General features: G+C 37.0%; 1 protein-coding gene and 1 long non-coding RNA gene across 2 annotated transcripts in view; both read left to right on the top strand.

Moving 5' to 3' along the window:
* LOC311295362 (uncharacterized protein) overlaps positions 1-26,807 on the top strand; it is a 321,297-nt gene that overhangs the window by 214,637 nt on the left and 79,853 nt on the right. The window lies entirely within an intron of this gene.
* Positions 545-6,038, top strand: LOC311296051. The gene is made up of 5 exons (XR_014628466.1): positions 545-1,118; positions 1,343-1,370; positions 1,527-1,772; positions 2,150-2,311; positions 5,567-6,038. It is a non-coding gene; the product is annotated as an uncharacterized lncRNA (long non-coding RNA).

The raw sequence follows: 26,807 nt of genomic DNA, 5'->3' as shown, positions 1-26,807 counted from the left end.
CTATACATATATTTGACTTATCTGAGAACACAATATATGCCTGCAACATATATCTATACATATATTTGACTTATCTGAGAACACAATATATGACTGCAACATATATCTATACATATATTTGACTTATCTGAGAACACAATATATGACTGCAACATATATCTATACATATATTTGACTTATCTGAGAACACAATATATGACTGCAACATATATCTACATATATTTGACTTATCTGAGAACACAATATATGCCTGCAACATATATCTATACATATATTTGACTTATCTGAGAACACAATATATGACTGCAACATATATCTATACATATATTTGACTTATCTGAGATCACAATATATGCCTGCAACATATATGAACATGTATGTGTCCAAACATGTAAAGAAAATATTTGAGTTCATCCATATATGATAGCCTACCATATATCTGCATATATTACAGTAGCCTATAGTATTGGTTTCTCGCATATATGGACAGCATTAATTATAAATATGTGACATACATATTTGTTTTCAACATATTTAATAAATGTATGTAAACATATACTGTAACCCTTTACTGTAAATTTACAACGAATTTCTTACAGAATTGTACTGTATTTCCATAATACAGTATTAAGATGTATCTTTTACAGAACAGCTGTAAATATACAGCACATTTCTGTTTTCGTCCTGATAAATTCGTTACCATCATACTGACTGAAAAGTCATTGCATTGTGAGATTGATTTCTTTCGCGCTCAATTCAGTTCAAATGTTACGCGTCATGCGAGCAGCAGCAGACAGTAACGTTAGGCAGCTACAACAGGCAAACTCGTTTTGTCAGCGGGATTCAACTGAACAAAATAATCATTCCTGTTATCAAGATAAACAATATCTGCGAATCTGTGAGCAATTTTAAAGCTTTTTTGAGGTTCGGTTCGGTTCGGTTCGGTTCGTGTTTCAAACATTAGTTGCCTGTGACGCAGCAGAAAATGGACGACGTTAACGGTAGCAGCTACCTGAAGACGGATGGAAGAATTTGTCATTGAATAATCTAACCTGCGCGTGACGATAAGTGGGATTTAGAGTTTGAGAAGATGGAGAATTGTTCAACTGAGTGATACGGTAAGCCAATATATAATTATTTTTTTTTTTTTGCGTTTTGTGTGATTGTTTTCACGTATTTGGTTTGATTTTGCGAACGCGGTTTAACGTGGCCGCGCAAGCAATTCACTGACTCTGTTCCACCTGTTTACCAAGTAACGTTAACTTCGACATTTCATATAATAGGCAACCTTTACCATGCTATTTGCATGACGTGCATTTGATATATATTTTTTTCGTTTTAGGCTTTGTAATCTGATGGCCATTGTTAATGTAAGTGCTTTTAAGTAGTGTTACAGTTATAGTCTATGTGGTAAAAAAAAAAAATGCTGTCAAATTCTGTCAGTTCTGTGATCGTGCTTTTGAATCGTTGTCAGAATTTTGCTAGCACATGAAAATCCATGTTCCTAATGCTGTTTTCAAATGTAGTAGGCCTATTCCTGATTGCCATCCCATGGTCCTACAACTACTCCCTAATTCAAAGAAGTTAGACGGTGTTATCCTTCAAGCAGATAAGTAGAGATTATTCAGCAAATCTCATTAATTTGTAATATGTTTTATGTTTTGGTTCTGTTGATCAAGGTTGTGCTGTCCTTTTTAAAAATTGTTTTAGGAATTTGCATCGCTGATGTCCAGCAATCTACATTTGCCAGAAAGTCCACGACTTATTTCCTGGTATGTAAACATTAAAGGGGTAGATGAAACCTAAAATGAAAAGCCATCATTTACTCACCCCACTGCAAAATATGTTTTTCTTAATAAGTGTTTTCTACAATTCTTACATGAAGAAGCATTTAATAGACACGTAAAAATTGTCTTGTTTTCTTAAAGAATAAGTCAGAATTAAGTGAGTTTATGCTTAAAACAAACAAAATTATATGCCAGTGCATTTTAGCATTCTAACCAATTTTAATTTTTAGTTGAAAAATGTAATTCATAGAACTATGAATAGACAACTACATCGAACCACAGTGGAACCCACAGTAGTTATTTTAATTATTAATATTAGGCCTATTTATTTATTCTTTATTTATTTTTTTATTCCATTACAGGTCAATCTCTAAGCAACCAGAGCTGGATATTAAGTTTGGAAGGTCAAGGTGTGTGTGAAGGATCACAGCCTCTTCATCACTGGCCTGGCAGCGCTGTTTGCCTCCTCCTATAACTTCAGCTTGCAGTACCAGGAAGAGGCAGCACCTTGAGTTTGTTCAGAGGTTAGTCATTGGCATATTTGCCATTCTCATATATATATATATATATATGAAGAGTTCAGATGCAAAAGCCTCTAAGTGCCATCTGAAAATTTCTTCTAGAATGATCATTTTTATTAAGCTCGTATATTTAAGTTCAGTATTTTCACTTAAATAGCAATGAAAATTACCTATTAATTGTCATTTAAGAGAAATTACTCAACTTAAATATACAAGCTTGATAAAAATGACCATTCTAGAAGAAATTTTCAGATGGCACTTAGAGGCTTTTGCATCTGAACTCTTCATATATATATATATATATATATATATATATATATATATTAGGGCTGTAGCTATCGATTATTTTAGTAATCGAGTATTCTACGGATTATTCCATCGATTAATCGAGTAATCGGATAAAAAATTGTGGTAATAAAAATAGATCCAAGTGAACAACAGCCTTTAAAATTACTTAAAGACAAATAGGTAACACTTTACAATATGGTTCATTAGTTACTAAGAATGAACAATATTTATTTCTACAGAATTTATTAGTCTTAGTTCATGTTAATTTCAACATTTACTAATACATTATTAAAATTAAAGGTTGTATTTGTTAACATTAATGTAATGAACTAACATGAACAAACAATGAACAGCTGTATTTTTATGAACAAATGTTAGTTACAAATGTAGTTATTGTTCATTGTTAGATCATGTTGATTAATACATTCATGTTAACTAATGAGCCTTATTGTAGTGTTACCCAAATAATAACAAGCAATAATTATTGGTTCAAATAAAGTATTGAAGTAATCATATGGGTTTTATTGAACAACGCTGTTAAAATACACCATGTAAATATGATAACTAATGAACATAACATTTAATTCAAATGTCAACTTAATCTTTCATATTTGGTCACTTCTGTACGATAGAAATGCAACAGCTGCCGTAATTTCTTGAAAAGAACATGTGCACGTCAAAACATGCAAGCAGTGCAAGGGTTAAACTTTTATTTTGAAATCGCGATGAACAACAATTCGCACATGAGAATATATGCGATTGCGAATATATTTCTGAATATATTCAGAAACATACTTATGTATTCTCCTGTGTTGGCGAAGATTTATAAATGAGCTGCGTTACGAATCTTGTGAAACGGCGCAGCATGCGTGCAGATGAACGTTATATAAGCCACACAAACTCACAGCACGCAGAGATGGAGTTTGAGAAACCCGAGACGCTCCACGCATAAATGATGACAGTAAGTTACTATGAAACACGCGTCCGGGGTTTTGCGTTCCCAAATGCACATTATTGGAAACTTAAACAAACAGCACATGCAGAGACTGAGTATGTGTGGAGCAGCGTTTACTGTGAACAGAGCTGAGGTACTTTTAACACAATCTGCACGCATGTAAATAATTAAACCGTCATGCTTCTCTGTGGGAGGAAAAAAAAACAGCGCATATATTTATTTAACTTAATCTTAGCCTTTGTGATTTCACAATATCATGATTGTAAACAGTTAAATATATCGCGTAGCCTTAGAGAACTGTGTAATAATGCGGTTCATGGACTCTCGTCTGTGGAATGCGCCACTTCCGGTATTTTGCCGGTTACTCGACACGGGTAAATTGCAATCGAGGATTTTTTAAAATCGAGTATTCGACTTTAATCGAGGAATCGTTACAGCCCTAATATATATATATATATATATATATATATATATATATATATATATATATATATATATATATATATATATATACATATATTAGACTGAATTGTGTCACTAACCTTGACTTGACAGTATTTATTATGTTGACTACTGGTATGAACAATATGGCCCTGGTTTCCATACAGGGCTTAGCTTAAGCCAGGTCTAGGCCTTAATAAAATTAGGGTATTTAAGCAGATTTTATAATAATGTATCATAAAAAAAAAAAAAAAAAATTACTGGTGTGCATCTTGAGATAAAACAGTGGCAGTCATATATTTTAAGATATGTCAGTGCAAGTTGTTTTCAGTTGAAGGATTAGTGAAAATTCTGTCATTAATTACTCACCCTCATGTCGTTCCAAACCTGTAAGACCTTCGTTCATCTTCAGAACACAAATTAAGATATTTTTGATGAAATCTGAGAGGTTTCTGAACCACCCATAGACAGCAACGTCTTTGCAACTTTTAAGGCCCAGAAAGCTAGTAAAAACATTGTTTAAATAATCCATGTAACTAGTGCATTTTTTTGTAAATTTGGAGTGCTGTCAGTACAGAGAACAACGACAAAAATCGATGTTGCCTACACCGTGTTATCCTCTTTTTAAAATTTGCACCCTGTTGACTTCAAGTTTTAAACCTGCTTTTAGCCTCTTAACATCCTTGATGTGTCATACAAGTGCCCAGCCATGTGAGTGATTCCTTCAGAGTGAACACGGGTGAATCTGACTGCAGTAGATGTGAAAGATCTTGTTGAAACATCTACAAATGTCCGTATATAGGTGAAAATGCCCCTTGAAATCAATTTAAGGTGGCAAATATTACCCCTTAATAAAAAATGTTAATTTCTGTCACTGCTGTAAACTGACCACTGCATAGAATATGAAAAATATGAATATCTTTGTCAGTCAGTTGTCAACAGGCCTAAACAAGCCATGGCACCAAGCACAGAAACACAATCAGTAAAATGTTATCTAATTATTATCAAGAAAACTTTGAAAATATCGATCGAGACATATTTTGTCAATATTGCACACCCCTAATGCATGGTATTAATTTTGATTTCTTCGGGTCTTAAAAAGCCTTAAATTTGACTTTAAAAAATGTGCAGAAACCCTGCATCATAATATTTAGGTTGAACCACTGTAGCTATAGATTTACCAATGTTTTTACCACTTTTCTGGGCTTTGACAGTTGCAATGATATTGATATCAATGGAAGGACAAAACTATCAGATTTCATCAAAAATATCTTCATTTGTGTCCCGAAGATGAAAAGATTAAAACTTTAAATCTGGCAACCCCACTTCCAAAAATTTAGTTAGTTGACAGTGCGCATGTAAACAGACACATTGAGTTGATGTCCAGGGCGGAAAAAATATCAGTTATTGATCACAACATCCAACATTGCATTTTTTTTTTTTTTTTCACAACATCCTACATTGCATTTTTTTTTATGTTGTTCAGTTTTAGACAGCTTTTGTGCTGTCTCTCTTTGTCAAAATATATACACTCAGTTAATAATATTTAATTGTGTTTTTTTTCTGCCTTTTAGACGCTTTCTTGACATCAATCCTGAACGTGGATCAAAAACAAAGAAAGGACAAGTAACTTCAAAGAAAACTGGCCAAGTTGTGCAAAACGAACACCACTGTAAGCCTACAGGTGTCCTCACTTCTGCGAAACCTTGCAGACTTTGAATGGGATTTCGTTTGCACTTTTATGGACTTCAAAAAAGAAACAGCATTTCACTGTCGTTATAAAGCTTGGAAGAGCCAGGACATTTTTTAATAGAACTCTGATTGTATTCGTCTGAAAGAAGAATGTCAGATACACCTAGGATGACTTGAGGGTGAGTAAATCATGTGCTAATTAAAATTTTTGGGTGAACTATTCCTTTAATTAAGTGCTAACTGTTACCTGTTTGTTGTTAAGTGTTAAAATTGCATTTTATGTTTAAAAAGTAATTCAGCCAACATGTTCACAGAAGGCAATTTAACTAAATAAATGTTTTAAAACCCAGAAAATTTTGTTTTCTTTTTCCTAGTGTGACTACTCTTATGAAACCTTAAAGTATAATATTTGAATTATGTAATAATAAAAGCAGTATTCCCTGTAAAAATACAATTTATTGCTGTCGACAAGTTTAATAATGTAAAATGTGGTATATAGGCCTACTGTATTTGGTAATTACAGTGGAGTACTGCAAATGCTGTTTACTGTAGTAGTGTTGTAAAAATACAGTATGTGGATGGCAACCCAGCTGCCAGTATTTAACTGTAAATTTACAGTGAAAAGTTTTACAGTGTACATGCATGTGATACTGATGCATTTTTAAAGCTGTGGCATATGGTTATGGTACTTTGTGGATGTATTTGTCAAAAATGACAAAGAAATACTATATTTGGTATTACTATATTAAAATACTATATTTGGTATTCACACAATAGACAAAATCTCCAACTATAGTCATTTAATTTCAAGGCATTCAGATATAAGATTTGTACCCCTAATATATGTTAAAGTATGTACTATTGAAATAAGTACATATATGCATGTATAAATATATGCGTCATATATGCATGTATACATATATGCGTCATATATGCATGTATACATATATGCGTCATATATGCATGTATATATATGCGTCATATATGCATGTATACATATATGCGTCATATATGCATGTATACATATATGCGTCATATATGCATGTATACATATATGCGTCATATATGCATGTATACATATATGCGTCATATATGCATGTATACATATATGCGTCATATATGCATGTATACATATATGCGTCATATATGCATGTATACATATATGCGTCATATATGCGTGTATACATATATGCGTCATATATGCATGTATACATATATGCGTCTTACATATATTTCACATTTATGTGCATATACGGGAAAATATATGGCACTTACATGAAAACGGCCATTTTTGATATATTTTGAAATATATGTTTCATATATGTATATGTGTTTTACATATATGAATTTTGCATATATTCTCATATATGCAGCAGACATACATGGGCACTAACATTATATATGTAATTTACATATATTGACATATATTACATTTCTGTATGGGTAGTCTAGGCTAGCCTGGTGCAAACTTAACCCCGGATAATATAACGGAACAAACAAGTCTTTTCAAAATATTGCCGTCATGTAGAATAGCAAGGAGGGACAACGACTGAAGACATTATATACTTACAGTAAGTCAGTCCAAATCAGAGCTGTAGAGATGCACACACTGCACAGGCACCAATCACTAGTCTCATCGACGCCTCAAATGTCATGTAATACCCTTCCTCAATCCACGCGTTATCAGTTTCTCACGATTTAATTAGCGATGTTTATTGTCAGAAAAGAAAAAGAGAGATCGATGTCCCCATCACTGTGTTTGTGTGGGCTATCAGCAGTGGAGAGTGTGTGCTGCCGTGAGGTGAACGCGTTTTGGAGTTTAGTGGAACAGCTCGACCTGCGACCGGCTGATCTAACGTGCCTGAACCCGTTTGTTTTGCGAATAGCGTATTCTCATTTCAGGCAGGATCACGGTCCCTTTTGAAGTCAGCACACACGAGTATGTTTACAGTTGAGTTATATTATCCATAATTTTTTTTATCAAATAAAACATACAACCAACTTTTCTGTAGTTATGTAAGGCATCTATAGCTATGATTATGTCGGTAACTCTACTAGTGAGTTCCTCTTATGACGTCATGCCCCATCTAGTGGAAGGGAGCGGGAGCGGTTAAAACCACTGTTAAAAGTGCCAACTTTTCATATTATATCAGCATTTTGGTATAAAAAACAATGGTGGGCGGTTCTTATCTTTATGTTTAATAAACACATTGCATTACTTCGTGAACAATTTTACCTGCAACTTACACTTTAAATAACTTGCGTTCGCAGCAAGCACAAGTTGTGATTTTTGCTGTGCACTTGCATATTAGTGTCAGCTGGGAAGGAAATATAGAGACCAGAGCTCTTGGAACTTTAATTGAATACATAGCGTTGGTAAAGCATACTGAAATTACATCCCTACAAATTTATTAGGCCCTACTAAAAATAAATGTATCGAATTTAAGCAAAGTAGCCTAAATGTTAAGACTGTAAGCCTTTTGCTTTTTTTACGTAGCCTATAAAGGACTCTAATGGCGCTTTTCCACTGCATGGTACGGTACGGCTCGGTTCGGTACGGCACGCTTTGGCGCTTTTCCACTGCATGGTACGGTACGGCTCGGTTCGGTACGGCACGCTTATGGCGCATTTCCACTGCATGGTACGGTACGGTACGGCTCGCTTCGGCTCGCTTTAAATGGTACCACCTCTGTTGAGGTTCCAAGCGTACCGTACCGGTACTAAAATGTGACGTGAAAACACTGAAGATCACTGATTGGTCAGACAGAATCGTCACTACCAGTGTCATTGTATTTGCGACACGAGACCATGCACGAGACAAACCCGCTAGATTTAAATAGCCAGTAGACAACAGCCAACGCTGTAGTGTCTTGCAGTTAAAAAGTTTCTTGTAAACTGTTTCTTGCAGTCAGGGGCGGCGCCGGATAATTTTTAACGCATGTGCTGAGGGCACACACACACATATGTGTGTGTGTGTGTGTATATATATATATATATTATTAATAAATGAGCAAAACTTGGCCACAAAATATTTAATATTCAATTATTTTAATGATCACAATTAAAGTTTAAATTTTATTAAATTGAACAAGCGCAAAATTCAGCATTCAATCAAATATTCAAAAAGACTTAATAATAATGTTATTTCTCTCTATAGGCGCGTTTACTACGAATATGGCGATCGTCAACTTCATCTTTGCCAGACACTGACAGAAAACACTATTTTATAAATACAAATCAGTGCACGCGTCCCCGGATTTAAAAACGCACATCTTGCTTGTTGCACGCACATTATGTCAAAATAACGAGATATTATGTTGAAATAACATTATTATTATTAAGTCTTTTTGAATATTTGATTGAATGCTGAATTTTGCGCTTGTTCAATTTAATAAAATTAGGCCTATATATAGCCTATATATATACTATTAATAAATGAGCAAAACTTGGCCACAAATTATTTAATATTCAATTATTTTAATGATCACAATTAAAGTTTTAATTTTATTAAAACGCGTGCACTGATTTTTATTTATAAAATAGTGTTTCCTGTCAGTGTCTGTGCATGGCAAAGATGAAGTTGACGATCGCCATATTCGTAGTAAACGCGCCTATAGAGAGAAATGCACATAATGGATTACATAAGAGAGTAGCCTATTTCTTTTTGTTTTGAATTATTTCGTTTAAAGACATTTCAAGCTTTGTGTATTTGAGGATGAGATGCGCTCCAGTTAACGTACAATGCAAGTGACCGCTCGGGCGCCTCAATGGTTACATTGTCTATTTTGCATCTTATTCAATCCAGGCAATTGTTTGATGAAAAAAATATTAAAATTAAGATACAATTTATACAAAACGAAATTCACTTTAAAGAAAACAAAGTGAACAAAACTTAATGAAGTGGTCAAAATTATGTCTGACTCGCTCCATGTCTCTCTACTCGTCTCGTGCTGTTCACTTTTCATAATCAACATAGGCAGATGGAAAAAAATAACATAACATTAACATTAAATGCGCTTTTTTAATGGCAGTAGTTTAAAACAGTAGGCTACATAGGCCTAGACTCTCTATTTGTAAAGATTGCTGCACATGCATTTAATTCTGAATTTTGCACACACAAGTTGAAAGGCATTTGTTCAAATCAAGTTCACGGATAATTGTGCGTGCATTTATTAATCATTATGATACTAAAATCATAAAGTAGGCTATGCTATGTACAAAAAATCAGATGAGCCCAGAATATGAACGCAACGTTTAATTACACGTTAAGAATTTTCCTTCCATATAGTAAACCATTATAAGAACGTTTAATTTAATTTAAAAACATCCACATGCCGAGAATCAAGAGCACCATCCACTGTGTTGTGCGTTTGAAATGTGGCGCGTTTACGATGATGTCATGGCAGTAGAGGCGGCAACTATAACGATCAGTCCCACCCATTTTGAAGCGGTACTAACTGCAATGGAAAAGCAACCGAGCTAAAGCGAACCGAACCGTGCCGTACCGAGTCGAGTCGTACCACGCAGTGGAAAAGCGAAGCGAGCCGAACCGTTCCGCGCCGAGTCGAACCGTACCGAGCCGAACCGTGCCGTACCATGCAGTGGAAAAGCGCCATTATAGCCGACTTAGTGTTCATTTAATTTGTAGAGGATTTTTTAACTCAAACATTAACACTGAAATAAATTAAACTAAATTATTGTAAATTAATTCAAACATTGACTTGCTATTAGCTAACATATGGAAGCAGCATTTGGATTTTGCGTTATGTATGATATTTAAGAATGAAATACAGTAGTCCCGCGTTGTTGTGGTCAGCATAGGTTTCTTTAATGAATGAAATATAAAAATACAAAACATTTCAATAGAAAAATATTGGAAACAATTCAATAGGCCTATTTTACATTTCTACATTCCAGTAGAACCCCCGTTGCGCTGTACCACGTACCGCCGGCAAAACCTTCTGAAGGTGATCGATGTAGTTATTGCACGCTGTTTTTGTCAGGCGATCTCTCCAGAAAGTCACTATGGCCTGAAGAAGCTCGTCTTTGTTCCATGGCTTAGCCTCACGTCTGACAAACTCTTTTAGTGCGTGCCAAACCAGTTCGATCGGGTTGAGATCTGGTGATCTGCGGGCAAGGTACAAGTCAGAGGATATTTGTCTTGTGCACATTTCATAGAAAAGTTAATCTAAAATAACTCAGGATGTTAGAAACCTGAAATACTCTTAAAACTACATTTCGTGACACAATTACAGCAGTATTTTTAAATTACGCGGGGTTTCTCCTCTGCTATTGACGCTTGCTGGTTGGTGTGAGATGCATTCTGGGATACCTGGCTGTTCGCACAAGTCACCTCTCGATGCATCCTCGGTAAAAGGGGCGGATCAAGGACACATCCGGGGATTTGAACTGGACTTGGCTAGATGTGAACTTTGAATTGGAACAGTACTTGGGCAGCGACTGATGACGTTTCACAAGTCCAAAAGAACACAAGTACAGACAAGAACGCATATTGAGAAACGGCTTGTGTCTCTCTCTCTCGCACCTGCAGTGCATCAGCGCCAATCAGGCCGGGCAAAATTCCTGCCACACCCGGAACCGGAGTCAGATGTGTTGCATACAAATCGCTCCCCCAGGAAACTCGTGGTTCAGAAGAAGGGTTCCGCTCACTAAGCGCTTTTGTCACCCGTGACAAGCTTTCTTGGGGCTGAAACAGCTTTTTTTATCAGCAATTTTTTGGTTATTATTGATATTAAATCACACATATCATATATATATATATATATATATATATATATATATATATATATATATATTTTTTTTTTTTTTTTTTTTTTTTTTTTTTTATCATGACATTTTCTGCTAGTTTATGTTTTATATTTTACATAGATTTGACAAAACTTGAAGTCAAGAGAACAAATGTCAATGAATTTAAAGATAATTTTTGGCATGCATATTAATTGTTTTTAATACTTTTGCATATATTTAAAAACATCTAACTTTTGCACAGTTTTCTTTTTTGTGGTTAACACAAGAATGGTTTCGTGCAAATGAAGTGTTCCACTGGTTTGGTCACTTGAAGAACAACACGATCACACACACTTGCTGCATCATGTGGTTTAAACTTTAACCAAGTGAACATGACCCAAAAATATTTTTTAACATAAGTTAACATCAATAGTAAACATGAACTAACAATGAAAAGAAATACTTATATGGCATTTATTAATTTAATTCATGCTAATTATTATTATTTTTTTAATGTATTGAAATACATTATTAAAAACAAAAGTTGTATCTGTAAATATTATTTAATGAACCTGAGCTAACATGAACTAACAATGAACAGCTGAATTTGTATTCACTAACATTAACAAAGATTATAACAAATGTGAGAAATAAGTTTCACACTTCCTACTATTTTCTAGTTAAAAGAGGGCGGACTAGGCAAAAAGAAATTCAATCCAGATTAATTCAAATATATTCTCACTTGCCTTGAGGATAAATATTGTTAATGGTGGTGAATTAGTGGCTGCTGAGAGCATTGAAATTCAAGAGAGAGAAACCATAAACCTCCTCTAAACTTATGAGTTAATAATCACGGGTTAGAATGATACTACAGTTGAAGAAAACATCATATACGTGTTTGTATGACACTGAAGAAAAAAAAAGGGCTATTCTCGGTGTCTTGGGTCATTTTGCTGCCAGTGAATTAGAGATAAATATATATTTTTAAAAAGACAAGAGATTATATATATATATATATATATATATATATATATATATATATATATATATATATAGGTCAAGGGTTTAGTTGTGAACAAATCGACAACAAAACTAAACGTGTGGCCAGAGCAAACCTGCCTTTAACTTCCTCTTGATTGTGGTTAATCACACTATTCATTTGAAAGCTCTGGGGTAAAGTTACATCTCTACAGTCGTGTGAAAGAAACAAGTGTTTTAACATCATGAAGATTGTGCAGCTTTACCTCTGTGAGTTTACTGTACTTTATGAATATTTTATTGTTCTTTATAAGTTGATTTATAATGTTTAATGGCACAATAATCCATATTTAATGTGTCTGTTGTGTCTATTCCACAGATCTTCTCATATGGTGTGAAGCTGCTGAGACTTTAACTGATCAACTAACAGATTTGGGTCAAAATGTGTCGATAAACTGTGATTTTGTAAAGGAGGTTAACTGGTTATTACTGAAACTTCCAGATTCTCCGGTTATGATATTACGCACTTTCTCATCTGCAGCTCCTCATTACTATGTCACTATTGATGATTTAGGACTTTATTACTGTGTGACAACAGACACTCCTCCTAAATACAGTGACAGCACCAGACTGCACATCACTGGTGAGCAGGCCCGGATTGGCTAATCGGGAGCACCGGGAGAATTCCCGGTGGGCCGGTCTGTTTTATTGGCCAGGAGGGCCGGTGTCCAGTCATAGCGCAGCCCCACTATTTTTTATTATTATTATTTTCTCGCAGCCCAACAAAAAAATAAATAAAGTCACTTTGTTGGAGATGTGCTAACAAAAAATAAGAGATACAAAACGAGGATAATAGCCTATAGGCGCTGAAAAGGCCAGAATAATAAAACATCTCTAGAAACTGAAGCGGCCAAATAGCCTACGAGTCAGGGCCGTACTGACCATTGAGGTCTCCGAGGTCCGGACCTCGGTAATTTTTGCTGAGTGTATACATTTACATTTACATTTACATTTACATTTAGTCATTTAGCAGACGCTTTTATCCAAAGCGACTTACAAATCAGGACTAAATTAAGCGAGTCATCATGAAGAGGCAAAAGACAACAACAACGCAAGAAGTGTTCAGAATACGAAGTTCAGGCATTATTCAGAGTAGCATAAGCATGATAACTGGGATTTTAAGGGAAAGGTTTTTTTTTTTTTTTTTTTTTTTTTTTTAATGAGTTTAGGTGCTCATGGAAGAGATGGGTTTTCAGCTGTTTTTTGAATGTTGTCAGGGATTCAGCATTCCGGATGAGGGTGGGGAGAGTGTTCCACCAGCATGGAACTGTGAATGAGAATGATCTGGAAAGTGATTTTGTGGCTTTCTGTGATGGAACCACGAGACGTCGCTTGTTGATTGATCGTAGGCGTCTGGTGGGGATGTAGGCTCGTAGGAGTGAGTGAAGGTAGGAGGGAGCTGAGCGTGTGATAGATCTGTAAGCAAGCGTCAATGCCTTGAACTTGATGCGAGCAGCGAGAGGTAGCCAGTGCAGAGAGATTAACAGAGGGGTGACGTGGGCCCTCTTGGGCTCGTTGAAGACAAGACGAGCTGCAGCATTCTGGATCATCTGAAGAGGTTTGGTAGCACATGCTGGAAGTCCGGCCAGAAGAGCATTGCAGTAGTCAAGCCTAGAAATGACCAGGGCCTGGACGAGGAGTTGTGTTGCGTGCTCAGTTAGGAAAGGCCTGATCTTCCTGATGTTGTGCAGCGCAAACCTGCATGATCGAGCTGTCTTTGAAATGTGATCTGTGAAGGTCAGCTGGTCATCAAACGTTACTCCCAGATTTCTGACCGACCTTGATGGGGTGATTGATGATGAATCAAGCTGGATGGTGAAGTCGTGCTGTAGAGACGGATTGGCAGGGAGGACGAGCAGCTCAGTCTTTGCCAGGTTGAGCTGCAGGTGATGTTCCTTCATCCATGTGGAGATGTCTGCCAGACAGCTCGAGACCCGTGCAGCTACTGTGGGATCATCTGGTCGAAATGAGAGGAAGAGTTGTGTGTCATCAGCATAGCAGTGGTAGGAAAAACCGTGTGCCTGTATGATGTGTCCCAGTGATGTAGTGTAGATGGAGAAGAGGAGGGGACCAAGAACTGAACCCTGGGGAACCCCTGTGGTCAGTTGATGTGCTCTGGATACCTCGCCTCTCCATGCGACTTTGAAGGACCTACCTGTGAGATAGGATTCAAACCAGTCGAGTGAAGTTCCTGTGATGCCCAGTGATGAGAGGCTGGACATAAGGATCTGATGGTTCACGGTGTCGAAGGCAGCAGACAGATCAAGGAGAATGAGGAGTGAAGATTTGGAAGCAGCTTTTGCAATCCGTAGGGCTTCTGTGACCGACAGTTCTCAGTTGAATGTTGGTATAATGAACGTTGTGAAATAATTGCCTAATATTGACTCTAATTTGGTGCTGCAATGATTCGCATATCGCGACGATAACCGACCTCATCATCTGAGCTGCTTCAGCACTCAAACACCGCTCGTCGGCAATGGCTAAATGTTTGAGATGACCGATCAAAGCAAGCGGGATTTATGTTCACAGAAGCGCGAGCCGCGGCCGCGCGCGAATCCCAACGCGACGCTTCACGAGATAAGGTGCAAGTGGTTAAACTAAACAGCTGTTTTACGATAGAAATTTTAAACGACCGACATAAATAATCACTTTGCAAAGACTGTATCAATCTAAGCTCAGCTTCAGGAAGGGGAGATTTACAGGTAAAGATAAAGAGACTGAGAGAAGAAGAACGAGAGATGGAGATGAGAGAGGAGAGCAGGTAGAGCAATAGCCTATTACATACTGTGCCAATAATGAGAATAACTTTATTACAATGGATTCCTATTTAACACAGATGTTCTTTGCCAATGACAGTGGAAAAATAATATGCCGCCGAACCCCCTAGCAAGATCACTTTTGGGACCTCTGTATAAAACCCTGTTTACTGATATTGCACTGAATAGAAAATTATATTTTTGAAAAATACAATGAATTACAAGGCTGTACAGAACAGTGCATTATTGCAGACTTAGGCTCAATCCGAGTTCACCCCTTGTCCCTTGACCCCTCCGTTTTGCGCGTTCCCGTGAAGGGGTAGGGTTGTCTCGATTCTCTTTTGGTTGGAAGGGCAGCACTAGGGTAGGGGGAAGGGCCAGATAGCCCTTGAAAGATTGGGCTTTAAACTGAGGGTTTAATTACATTATTTTAGTCAGTCGGGAACTAAAGTGGGCCGGTCTAAGGCATGAAACTCCAGGGCTGAAAATGAGTCCCAATCCGGCCCTGCTGGTGAGTGAACATTCAGTGATCATATTGATGTTATACAACGAATGCATCCTTTTTAGACTGTTATGTAAAGTAACTAAACATTTCAATGGATGCACAGTCCTGAATATATTATATATTATATAGAACCGACTGCAGAGATCCAGAATCACACAGCGGTGAAGAACATTGAGAAGAATCAGACACATTGGCAGATTATTATCTTCATATCTGCTTTCATAAATGGTCTTCTGATCATTGTGATCATAGGTGAGCTCTTTGGTGAAATCATATGTGTATGTCTCCAAATGTGGACATTGTGCTCTTGAATTCTCACTATAATATCAGTATGCTATAAAAAAAAAAAAAAAAAAAAAAAACTAAGAATCTCTCACAGCTCTTTATAGTGACTACAATTATTATATTACAGAAAGAACAAAACCATGAAATGTGAGTAAATAAATCATGTTTTTGGCTGAACTACTCATTCAATGTTAAATCTGAATTCACTTTGTCACTTTTAAGGACTATTAAAGGTGTTTGTTCATGCAAGAAATGGAGACGACTTGAAACAATTTCAAGAGACAGACCTACAAAATCTTCAAGATATGGATTTTGAACAACCTCAAGACTCAACACAAACACTGATTTGTTACATGAAAATATAATGTAAAACAATATGTATTTCTCTTTGTTAAAGTATAAAGCTTATAAATATGGTTGATATCAATTTATGTGCTGTTTAGGGGCAAGTAAATATAAAAAACATGCATGAGATTTTCATTTTCATAATATGTCCTAGAATCAGGAATATGTGACCAGAAATAATATTTTCATGTTTCCTGCTGGCTTTGTTCTATGCTTTTGTAATTTGTTTATTTCTGTTGAAACAAACATAAAAAAAAGTCACAGCACAAAGGAAATGCCTCCTGACCACAAGAGAGCAGTGTTGAGCAAGAAAACCAGGATTTAAAAACATTTACTGACAATAAATCAAAAACATTGACTATATTGACTACATTGGCTATAAATGTACAAATGAAAACCAATTTGCATTTCCGTTGTGTTGTGAACCTTTGTTCACTGAGTTTGCTTTAAAACACAAGGTTCTGTGCACGGACTAAATCTTAGGATGTGGATTTTGTCTATTTGCTAAATTTAGTTTTAAAATATTAAAACTTCAAGTTCCTTTGCCCATATAATCTTTAAGCTAATAAGGTTAAGCGTATTTTGCTTGCATGATGAGTATGGTAGCAAGATGTCTAAATTATGTTGGTGGAGTTGGGGAGGTGGAGGTATACAAAAACAGCTGATGCCAGAACAAGGTGAGCGGCTGCTTATATGATCCAGCAGTTAATTGAAGGATTCACTCCTCCCGAAATTACGTTGCGAACTTCACTTATAGACCTTTATCATGTGTTCATCATTTATTTTACTGCGTTTTAAATGTATTTTATGTATAGGTTTATTATCAGTAAAATCACCATTCTTAAGAGGCAAACTTGTGTAGCCCCGTCCCTTTTCAGCGCTGCACTCGATGTGTCTTGCTGTTTGTATTTCCAGAGCATCAAAGTAAGATCTTATTAATTTTAAGTGAAATCTTCCTGGTCTACTGACATTTGTTATGACATCCGCTTAAAACATTACAATGCTCATGATAATTTTAATCCGGGGCGCGGCACGGCTGCTGACCCAGTGCTTCTCCGTTCGTTTGTTTGTTTTGTGAATTTTCGGCGTTAATCGTGTGTTAACTTATGGTTTGTTAATGTCCTTGAGTCAATCAACATGGAAATGGATCATTTGCGCGCAGTGGTGATTTTATTTATTATATATGGTGTCATAAGAGAGAACTTTGCCATAGCCGGGAACAATGAGGGAAGTGAACACCAGATACAAGTCATGTATTATCAACCCCTTATGGAAAAGCCCAGGGCAGGAAAAGGAAGAAAAGAGGATAGAGGGGAGGCGCTCATAACAGGTTGAGAAGGCGAGGAAACAGACACCCGCTTCCCATCATAACTCTGTCAAACGTCAGATCATTAAATAATAAACTGGATGAGATCACAACACGCCTCCGGTTTGATGAGGATTTTAGGAGGAGTAATTTGCTTTGTTTTACAGAGACGTGGCTTCACGAGGACAGCACATGCATTGACATGGAGGGATTTACAGTTATAAGAGCAGATCGTGATAAGGTGTCATCTCAAAAATCCATCGGGGGAGGACTCTGCATGTTTATTGACAGCGCTTGGGCCTCGCAATTTAAAGTGCTCAAGAGAGTGTGCACTAGAGACTATGAACTGCTGTCTGTATCTATCAGGCTGTTTTACCTTCCGCGGGAGTTCGGGCAAATCACCATCATCCTTGTCTATGTTCCAGGGCCTAATAATAAAGAAGCTGCGGAAATGATAACTGACAGCTTTAATGCTGCTCTCTCCCGATCGGCAGATCAGCCGGTTTTTATTTTGGGGGATTTCAACACATGTCAGCTGTCACCTCATCTACACTCAAAAAAATGATTCAAGGCCTTCTTAGATATGACACATTTAAATTGTGTTCACTTTATTTTAATATATCTAATTAGGAATAATACGTATATATATTTAATAAGTCTAACGTAAAATGTATAAATAGTGTCATCTATGAGATTTTATTTAATTTGGTTAACTCAAATTAATTTGGCTTCGGAGCGCGCCATTTGCGCATGTGCAAGACAAGCTTAGAGAAGAACATACTCAGAGTGTGGCCGCCATTTTATCGTCTGCCGCCGCAAGAAGGACTGCAACGTCGTATTCGTTATTGGTAAGTTTTATCTTGTTTGAGTATTTGTAACAAAGAATTTTCCTCACTGTAAGAGGATGTGTAACTTATATCATAATTTTGAGTGAAATATGCATGCAACAGCAGTGAAAGTTATGCGAGGTGAATTGTTTTAAGTGTCCCTTCGATAGCTTAACTTACTCACACAACGTGCAAATTCTGTGTTAGACCAGTCTAACGATCCCGAATTTGACTGTAACTGTGCAAAATTGGTTCTTAACTTATTGGTTTGCTATCTGGATTGATATATCCGTCATAAAATGAATTAGAGGCTTGCGATCGCCGCGATTGTTTCGGCGCCGAATCTATTTTTAGCTGCGTCACTCACTCACGCTGAATTGGCCACAGTGCGTTTTTCTTGATCAAATTTGACCTGCCTAACATGAAAAATAAGACATTTCAGCATAAAATCATGAAGTGAGGTGTTCCGTGTTTCACAATCACCATAATGACATTAAGCGCTGTGGGGGGGGGGAAATACACGAAAACATCGTTTTTGTTCAAAGGCCTGTTTAAATAATTAACTATAAGGTAGAACGTATATCTCAATATTAAGATTACTTTTATCATGTAAACTACCTATTTACAACATCGTAGCTGAGCTGCCCATGGTAAATCAGAGCAAGTGACATACAGGGGTTAACCTAAGTTAACGTTACATCAGAACACCTGAAAAATGTGACAGAATGGACGATATAGTCGTCTGTTTTTGCATTAAACACACTATTTGATTAACGCTATAAAACGCATATTTGTTGAAATTATCAATCTATGTATTCTGTGAACTCCCATTCATTTCTCAAAAAAAATAATAATAGGCATCTAACATTATCTATCTATATATAATACATACGCACTTTGATATGCACGTACCCCACACTACTAAACCTACCCAAGGGTTTACAGTGCGTAAATAGGCTATGCATGTAAAAAGTCATTTTTGCATATCAACTGCGCGATGAAACACAAAGCATGCTATAGATATGCATTTTCATGCGACTGGGTTAAATATTTCTGGTAGACAATTGTACCAAGTAAACATTTTAAATTATTTTAAAATCAATTTAATTACTTGAGAGAATTGTAAAGTGTCATATTAAGGGATTAGTTCACCTCAAAAAGCATATTTTCATATGAGTACTGGTTCCCACTCCTAATCAACATCTTCTCTTTCACAGATTTATGAATATGACCAGGTGAACAGCAACCTCCTAGTTATAGTAAGTCATATTCAAATATTCTGATTTAGGCTACTTGTGTCATTTGTTAAATATGGTATCTTATAATACTTTTTTATTCTTCTTTTTAGGATTGTGAATGTGGCAGTGCAAAGAATGTGTCCATCGAAACTACCTAGCAGGTATTTGTTGCTGCAGCATTTTATGCAGACTCATCTGTGCTTTAGGGGCAGTTTTCGCTATCCATGTCCATACACAGATTGCCCATGCACGTTTAGTATATGGAGTAAGCTTCTTAATCACACGTACAAAATACATGCTAAACAGGAAACTCCAAAGCCAGAAGAATTAACAACATTCCAGTGTCATGTGTGTTCATGCAAGGAGCTAGCAACAGAAAGATTATTTTCAACACATAAATGGACATCTCAGGCATAATGAAACAGTTCAGTGTATGTTTGTAGGATGTGCATTTGAAAGTAACATTTACAGGACATTTAACACCCACAGATACCGGAAACACAATCCACATTCCACATTCATTAATAGACTTCAAACCCATTGTCGTCAGCCAATGCCCATGATAGAGGTGTTCAAGAATCAATGGCCAGCTCTTTTTCAGCAGAGTGAAGTAAGTAAACATGTTATGTAGTGTTTTATTTTAGTCGTTATTAGGTTCTTTTCATAGTAAGAAATTGTTTTTGTGTTGTTCTTTTTTTTTCATTTTGAAGGTGAACACAGAGTTCATGCAGATCACTACGAAGCCACTGCAATCAATATGTTCCTACAGCTGGACCACTTTTCAGATAAACTGATGCAGATCTTCAAGAGCAAAGGAGGAGTGAAGGGGCAAAAGATCAAAAACGCCCTGGCGATCACAGACTCTGTTAGTATAAATGCATGCAATGTCTTCTGTTTTGTCTAGTTATTGTACAGCTTTCTGCATTTGGCTAATTTCAGTCTTGATTTCCCCCCTGCTGTAGTGTGACAACATAAACATCAGGAGAGAGTGCACCCTGAAAGGCCTGATGATCTACCCGACTGAAGATCCAGACTCTTTCTTCAAGGAGTATGTGGTAAGTGATTTTTTTTATTTATATATAACAACAATTCTGTTAATACTTTCATGTTTTATAAAAGAAGATATGATTGATTATTATTAAATGCTCAATTTTCATTTCACAATAAAATATGTATTAGTGGAATAATAATATTTTGTTTTATTCATTTTAATAAAATAATATTTTTAATAGTAATAATTTTGCAGGGGTAATAACTTTTTTCATTTCATGTGTATGCCTTTCATTGTTCATCTGAACACAATAGAATTTGTAGAAGTTTTCAGATGTGTATGTCTATGTCCATAAAATGGAAGTAAATAGCAGCCAACAATGTAATAGTAAAAGTGAAAAGTAGCAATGCAATTTGCCGATTACTTTTAAAATATAAAGGGTCAAATTCACCTGGGCTTAACCAAAGTGTTTTGTGTTTTGTCCAGGCCACTGAGGATGCAGAAAATGAAATCCCAAACACAGTCAAGGAGATTGTACAGAAGACATCGGAGTTGTGATCGAGGGCATTAAGGTTTTGAGCGACCTAGACTGCGTGATCCTGGCATTCATCATGCTGTTCGATCTCATTTATGCTCTTGATCTTAATTTTCCTGACAACCTCAAGTACACCTTCAAGTTTATCCAGAAAATCCTAATGAACTTGGATGGACATAGGCTGAATGCAAAAAATCCAGCAACTTAAAATCAAGTTGTTTGCATAAGATGTGCACTTTTTTTGAGAACACAATGAGAATTATTTGAGAAAACGTATATTGAGTCATTAACATACTTATGCACGCACACACACCACACAATTTTTTTTTTTTAAACACTCTTACATGCTTTTTCTTACATGCTTTTTGTGTGTATTTCTACTTATTCGTTCTTGTCTTTAGGGATAGTTCACCCAAAAATGAAAATTCTGTCATTTACTGATCCTAGGGTTGTTCCAAACCTGTATAAATGTATTTGTTCTGTTGAACACAAAGGAAGATGTGTTAAAGAATATGGGAAACTTAACAGTTCTGGGCCACCATTGACTTTCATAGCTGTTGTTTTTTCTTCCTACTATGGAAGTCAATGGTGGCCCAGAACTGTTCAGTTTCCCATATTCTTTAACATATCTTCCTTTGTGTTCAACAGAACAAAGACATTTGTACATGTTTGGATAAAGGCTTTAATGTGTACTTGCATTTTTCTAAGTACTTTTCACATTAAATAACTATTGCACTATTGAGTTTGAGTTTGTCTCTTGTCTCTATGGGGTACAAAATAAGGATTTCCTAATTGATTTTTCAATGAAATGTTCTAATTTAAGTTTAAGAAGCATAAAACTAATTGTATAAATGTATCCATTTCATCTAAACTATTTGATCAAAATTGAGTTGGACCAACTCATTTAAGTTGGTCAAAATTGAGTTGGACCAACTCATTTAAATTGGTCAAAATTGAGTTGGACCAACTCATTTAAGTTGGTCAAAATTGAGTTGGACCAACTCATTTAAGTTGCTCATAATTGAGTTGGACCAACTCATTTAAGTTGGTCAAAATTTAGTTGGACCAACTTAATTACATTTCATTGCATGAATGAGTTTTTTATAAGTTGGGGCTACACATAATTATTGGATGGAAATCCTGCCCTCAATTAAATTGAGTTTGTCCAATGAGTTATTTTTTTGAGTGTACCCTCTCTGCAACAGTATGTCACCACGCCCACTCGCTCCACTCGCATACTGGACCAATGCTTCGGTAACATCCCAGACGCATATAAAGCAGTGAGTCGTCCTCCTCTTGGTAAGTCAGATCATAACGTTATTCATCTCCTTCCAACATACAGGCAGAAAGTCAGGCGTGAAAAACCACTCCTGAAAACTGTACGTCAATGGACTGAGGATGGGGAGGAGGAGCTCAGAGATTGTTTTGACTCTACAGATTGGCGCGTGTTTTTTGACACATGCTCTGATTATCACGAATTGACAGACACAATCACATGCTATATTAAGTTTTGTGAAGGAACTGTTATCACTTCTAAGATAGTTCAGGTGTTTAGTAATAACAAGCCATGGCTCTCAAAGGATCTTAAAACGTGTCTGAATGAGAAAAGGGCTGCATTTTTGAGAGGAGAAAATGATGTAGTAAAGGAGAAAGAGAAGGAATTTAAGCGTAAGGTTTTTACAGCAAAAATAGATTTTAAGAATAAGGTTGAAAAAAGATTCTGTACAGGCAATGCAAAACAAGCATGGGAGGGATTAAACACAATAATGGGTAGGGAAGGAAAAAAACAAAGTGTAAACGTGGCAGATTGTGGTAAATTTGTTAATGATTTAAACATCTTCTATGGAAGATATGATGTGAGAGACCCAAAAATAGGCTGTAGTATTACCTGTGATCAGATTGGTAGCTATGAACATATACAGCTTTCTGAAGAAGAAGTAGCCATGTGTCTCTCTAAAATTAGACCAAACAAAGCCCCTGGGCCTGATGGCCTCCAAGGAAGGGTGTTAAAGGTATGTTCTCAACAGTTTAAAGGGGTTCTCACTCAGCTGTTTCAAACTTTGCTGAACTGTGGTGTTTTTCCAAATTTATGGAAGAAATCCACAATAATACCTGTGCCTAAAGTCTCTAAGGCTATAGCCCTTGGAGACTTTAGACCAGTGGCACTCACTCCACTCTTAGCTAAGTGTATGGAGAGAGTGGTCAGCACCCATCTTATGTCTTCTGTTGGGAATCAACTTGACCCCTTCAATTTGCCTATAGGTCACACAGGGGCACAGAGGACGCAACTCTTACTCTGGTAAATCAAATAGCTAAACATTTGCAACAACCAAAATCACTTGCTCGGGTTATTTTTATTGATTTTAATTCTGCTTTTAATACTATGCAAATTGACATTCTTTTAGAACAACTTCATAGGATGAATGTAAATGGTGGGCTCATTCACTGGATTAGAAGTTTCTTAACTGACCGCCCTCAGAGAGTCTTAATGAATGGGGTCAACTCAGATGAGATTGTTATAAATACTGGAGCACCACAAGGCTGTGTGTTGTCACCTTTGTTGTTTTCAATTTATATAAATGATATGACTGTGCACAGCACCAATGTTAGTTTACTTAAATATGCTGATGATATGGCCTTGGTAGGACTTCTCACAGAAAATAATGTAGCACATGAGGAAGCTTATTTTAGCCAAGTCACTTTATTGCAGGACTGGTGTCAGACTGTTAAATTGGAAATTAACGTGACTAAAACAAAATAACTTATAATACAAACGAAACCAAGAGGGGCAGGTAACATCAATCCTGTTGTACTTAACAGCCGGCCTGTGGAAGTAGTTGAAAATTTTAAGTACTTGGGTACAATCATTGATCGCACCTTAAGTTGTAATGTTAACTCAGAGAGTATTTTTAAGAGAGCTAACCAGCGATTGTTTTTAATTAGAAAATTGAGGAGTTTCAGGGTCAGTCAGCATATTCTTGAGATGGCATATAGGGGCCTTGTAGAAAGTATTTTACAGTTTAATATAACAGCTTGGTATGGTAACCTGAAAGTGAAAGATAAAAACAAGCTTTCTAAAATTGTTAATACGGCAGGGAAGGTGATTGGCAAGTCACAAAGGCAGCTTGGGGATGTATTTGATAAGGCGGTACTCAGGAAGGCCCGACAGATATCAACAGACACCCTACACCCACTAAACTTAGAGTTTGAATTGCTTCCATCTGGCCATAGATTTAGGGTCCCAAGGGCGAGCCGGAACATCTATAAGAGATCCTTTATTCCCCATGCCATAAAGGAACTTAATCTAAACTGAAATTGTTTTTAAAAATGTGTTTATTGTAAGTTGAAACCTACCTTAGTTTAATCGGCTGCGCTGCTTTCCATTTTCTGTTGTTGTATGTGGATGGTGGTAGTATTGTACTCTTAACTGTGTGTGATTCCGATCAGGAGAGATCTGTTTTCTCAGCTCCAGGGCAGAATGTGTCATTCTCGACCCGAGATATGGGTCAGGGGCAATCGCTAGCGACAGTGGCGTCTAGTCTTTTGGATTCAGACTCTCAAGGTGGCACTTTTGTTAGCGTTGGCCTCTCTCAAGCGTGTGGGGGGATCTGCAGGCTCTTTCTGTGAGTGAGCCTTGCATGGAGTTTGCCCCGGGACTTGTGAAGGTGTTTCTGCGACCCAGATCTGGTTATGTCGCCAAAGTTTTGTCCACATCATTCTGCCCTTAAGTGGTCGTGCTTCACTCTTTCTGTCCCCCTCCTTTGTCCTCTGCTGAGGAGGAGAAGCTCCATTTGCTTTGCACTGTTCGGCTTTAAAGGCACATGTGCACTACTCCGGCCAGTGGTGCAAGTCGTCTCAGCTGTTTGTATGCTTTGGGGCCGGCCGCAGAGGGCTCACCACCTCTAAGCACAGGATCTCTCACTGGGTGAGAGACGCAATTTATTTGATTTATGAGGTGCGGAAGCTTCCTTCACCTCTGTGCGTTAAATCTCACTCTTCTAGCAGTATCGCGTCTTCCCAGGCTCTTTTTAGGGAAGTTCCTTCGGAAGATATTTGTGAGGTGGCAGGTTGGCCTTCTCTGCACACTTTCATCAGGTTTTATAACCTGGATTTAGATGCAGCCCCTGGTTCCCTGGTTCTTTCCGTATGAACTGGTCGCTTAGGTCCTAGTTGAGTTCGGTATGGCAAAAACAAAGGCGCTTCTTCTTAGGTGGAAAATCTGAGGAGCAGATGGCACTTTCACTGTATAAGAGTGATTGGCGTATTGGAGGAGGCGCCCAAGCTATCTATACGCAACATGACATCATGACTTTGCGTAAACATACACGCCACTTTCAAGTCAAAAGTGGCGTGTTATTTATACGCATTTTGAGCTATCCGCGTGTATGTTCACGCCGAAACGAACCGTCATCTTCCGCGTGTATGTCTACGCCGTTAAATGTCAGAGCGAAACGGAGCAAAATGTACGTGAAATTAATCATGTTGGTCCCCTTTGGAAAACGTGTAGATGTCACAGTTTAACAGCCTCAGACGTGAATCTTACACGTACCATTATCCCCGGACGTTTGCTAATCCTACCATCTAATCATAACCATTTCTTAAAACTATGTAGGCTACAATTATAAAGAAAAACAACAGACAGACAAATATAATCACAATAATTTATTTAATGAGAAAATGTCAAAATCGGTACCAAAAGTTGTTCACGTGACGATGTGTCCTCTCTGGCAGTGGTTTTGTATGAGGTAACAGAGCAGAATTTAACTTATTAATTCAAATCCATGAAAATGTTAATCCGTCTTCGGTTCGGTTCGCTCTGAGGGCTGCCGCCTGCGCGGCAGTGCGCACTTAATTTCAAATGTGAATGTGCATGACGCAATCTGTGACGAAGCAGGCGAGGCGAGAGCCAATGAGCGTTTGATATTACTGCCGTAACCATAGTAACCTGTCGTAACGCTTCTTGAGGGCGCAATTTTTGAATTTGAATTCATAACAAGCGCGGGGTTTGACGTTTACGGTCAAGATGATGATTACTGGATAAAGCGCTGAGTTTGGATCTTTTTCTTGCAAATAATGGATTCTGAAGGTTTGGATTACATCAAGCTAATAAAATTGGTGTATTTTGTGAATCGATGTTGTGTTGTAAGGTTAATTATTGTGATTATACATTTTAATATTGTCCATAAAATGGGTATGTTTAGGTGTGGGAGTACAGTTAAGGGATCTTACATTTATAATCTATACATGGTATTAACCCCAGTGACGGGTAGGTTTAGGGACGGAGTTGGGGTAGGTCATATTTATAATGTAACGTTAAGTCAACGGCGTTGATAAACACGCTGAAAAGCGATTATGCGTGTTGATAGCACGCCAAAAATGGAAATCGAATTGGCGTGTCATACATACGCCATTTCATGAGATCAGCCTGCTATAGAGCTGGTAAGTCCCGCCCCTTCCGTAAAACCCCGCTGGACCTCAAAGTTGAAAAACCGTCAATGCAAGTGAATGGGAGAAAATAATTATTTTCTGGTCCCGTTTGAATTGTGCCA

The sequence above is a fragment of the Rutilus rutilus genome (genome assembly GCF_951802725.1).
Source record: "Rutilus rutilus genome assembly, chromosome: 8".
Taxonomy (NCBI): Eukaryota; Metazoa; Chordata; class Actinopteri; order Cypriniformes; family Leuciscidae; genus Rutilus; species Rutilus rutilus.
Note: the sequence above shows the minus strand (reverse complement) of the source record. Positions and strands in the feature narration are given on the sequence as shown.